Here is a 3,362-nt window from a genome sequence, read left to right as displayed (position 1 = left end):
TGGCTGCCAGCGTGGCTCTCTCTCTCTCTCTCTCTCTCTCTCTCTCTCTCTCTCTCTCTCTCTCTCTCTCCCTGTCTGTCTCCTTGTTGAGAGGTGTAGTCCCATGGTAAGTGTCTGGATCATGGGAAGCAGGCCCTGGCCTCTTCATCTTCTTTCTAGCTGTGAAGTAAGTTGCTTTGTTGTTCCACACTCACTCTCCATGATGTGCTGCCTCACCACAGGCCTACACTGATGTACACACGGAAGCTCTAAACTACTAGCCAAAATAAACCTTCTCTCTGTATAAGTTAGGTGTCTCTGGTTGCTGTGGTACAGCACTAGGAACCCAGTTCACACTGGCACCTTTACTGAATATTCATAGGCATCCTTTGAGTCTTGTTTGTATGTCTTTGGGAATGAGGGAAAATCTACAGCCTCTCAACCTTTTGTTCCCATGTGGCTTTTCCTCCTGCAAGACCATCATCTGACACCAGTCCCCCAAGTGGATATGCCAACAAGGACAGGGTAAAATAGAAAATGGCTTGAAACTCGGTTAAAACCTTTGGGAGAACAAGTACATTCAGGCTATTTACATATTTTCCATTTTATTATCAACGCTAGGTATTGGAGCTGAGGAAACTGCTAATTCAACAGCCAAATCAGTAGGAATCAGAGCCCAGCCCCTCCAGCTCTGTGGTGTGTTTTATCAGCAATCACCCTGCTCTTCTGGAATAAACGATAAAAATATAAAAACAAGTGTGACAATTATCCAATGTATGTACACAGATTTCTCAGTGAATTGCCAGTCTGTTTCAAGGACCACGCTATTGTTTTAAGGTTAATCACTCTCATTGTTTGTCATTATCAGAAATAAATGCACCTTATTAATAAAACAAGCTTAGGTTAGATGTTACATTAAGTCCAGCACAACTTTTCAGCATGTTATTTGGAAGTAAATATGTGTGAAGTTGCCACACACATACAGGAGTTCTGCTAGACCTTTTCCCGTCTCCCTCAACACCACATCTTTAAAAACTAAGAAACTGACAACAAAAATACTTGAGGAACTTCTCAGATTTCACAGGTTTTATGTATGTTTACGCACTCACTTCTATATGTGTGCCCACGTGTGTATCTGTATGCGTATGTATTGATTTCATACAATTTTATCACATGCATAAGCTCACCTAACCAACACCATCTAGCAAGATCTAAACTGTTCAAACTCCAACAGTCCCTACCTTGTTCCCCTACAACCACTTCCGTGCCCTCCTCCATCCCTAACCCTGTCAGCCACCAACCTCTGTTGCTATTTCCATGATGTTATTATTCCAAGAATGTTGTATGAATGAGGTCACACGATGTAGCATTTTAAGACTGGCTTTTGAAACCCGACATAATCCCCCACACACGGGTCCAAGTTCCTGCCGGTATCAATAGCTTTTATTGCTGCACAACATTCCCGGCATGGATGTGTCATCGCTTGTTTAAGTATTCACCTGCTGGAGCACAGTTGGGCTATCTCCAAGGTTTGGCTATTACTCATAAAGCTTCCATGAACATACCAAGTACAAGTTTTTGTGTGAACCTAAGTTTTCATTTCTCTGGGATAAATGCTCACAGCTACAATTGCTCAGTTGTATGCAAGGCCTTGAGAAGAAACTGCCACTCTTCATTCCAACCAGCAACGTGTGAAGGATTTTGTTTGTCAGCATCCTTGCCAGCCAGAATTTGATGTCGTCCTTAGTTTTTGTTGTTGTCATTGTTTTAACCATTAATAAGATGTAGTAACATTTTGTAGTCTGAATTTGTTCTTCTCTTGTCTTTTCACAAGCTGCATTGTAATGCTTAGAGAAAGTTTAGATAACCACAGTCTTATTGAGCCTGGTGATTGGATATGCTAGGAGCTAAGCAGCACATTTCCTTAGACTCCACAGATAGTATGCTTACATAGCATTTGTCCTCCAATGGCTGGCTCATTTCACTTACTATATTGTCCTCTAGGTCTACCCATGTTATCGCTAATAACAAAATGTTATCTTTTATGGCTAGTATTCCCATTGTATATAAATACCATATTTTCTTTATCAATTAATCTGTTGATCAAGACTCTAGTTGAGTCCAAAGCCTGGCTATTGTGAATAACGTTATAATAAATATGAGAATTCAGGTGTCTCTTCAATATACTGATTTTATTTCCTGTGGACATATATATCTAGTCATGGGATTGCTGGATCTTAAATTAGTATGATTGTAGATTTTTAAAAGGAAACTCCAAACTCTTTTGCATATTGGCTATACCAATTTGTATTCCAAGAAGTCACTAGTAGAATCATCCAAGGGCTAGGATGAGTAGGGAAGAAGAGATGAGGAGAGACAGCCTGGCCAGTGGGTTCAGCCAGATGGCAGGAATCTAGTATACAGAGGATGGTGATCCATTTCACAGAGGGGGCCGTCATCAAAAGTACTGCATCACAGGTTACAAAATAGCTAAAAGGGAAAACGTGAAATGTTTCATCACAAAGAAATGATCAGTGTTTGAGGTGATGGATAGGTTCATTGCCCGTTAGATCATTACACAGTACACACGTGCATGCATCTGCACATGTGTAAATGTGTAGTCATTGTGTGCCAATTAGAAAACCATTTAAATCAGACATTTTGGCAAATTGTGTGTTTGAATTCTTTATCTTGACCCCACACAGAAGGTCTCCTTTTAAATCGATATTCCATTATGCTCTCTAGATTCTGAGTATTAATATCAAGACCTAATTGTAAACTTTGTGGCCATAGCGGATACCATAGCTGGCAAAGGTTAACACCCAGGACCTGCCCTGTAGCCTCTTTGGCTTTATTAGTGGAAATACCAGTTTGTGGTTCAGGGACTGACTGTTGGATAAAACCAGAGGGGTCCATGGGAAAGTGTGACCCTGTCGGAGGAGGAGGAGTGAAGTGGTCAGGGACAATGTTTAGATGCAAATTTTTATCTTGTAGCTGCCTCTGACAGGTAACAGCATACAGAGGAATAATAATAATAAATTCAAGGTGTCAACACGGAGCGAATGCAGCTCGCTACACGCTCTCGCAGCTGGCACTTCACGGATGGCCCTTCACTCATGGAACAATAGGAAGAGGGCAAACACCCTGAAAACAGAAATAATACAATTTTCTCTTTAAAAAAACAGCAACAGAGGTTTGCCGGCCCCGCCCCCAGGGCGCAATGAGACTGCGATTGAGACTGGGCATGGTGGCGTGCATCTGTAATCCCAGCCCTTGGGAGGCTGCAAGACAGAAGAATCACTATGAGTCTGATCTAGTAGTGAGATGCTGAACACCCTGGAGACCCTGTCCTAAATACAAAAAAAAAAAAAAAAAAAAAAAAA

Source organism: Octodon degus, unplaced genomic scaffold, assembly GCF_000260255.1.
Source record: "Octodon degus isolate 3935 unplaced genomic scaffold, OctDeg1.0 scaffold00017, whole genome shotgun sequence".
Taxonomy (NCBI): domain Eukaryota; kingdom Metazoa; phylum Chordata; class Mammalia; order Rodentia; family Octodontidae; genus Octodon; species Octodon degus.
Note: the sequence above shows the minus strand (reverse complement) of the source record.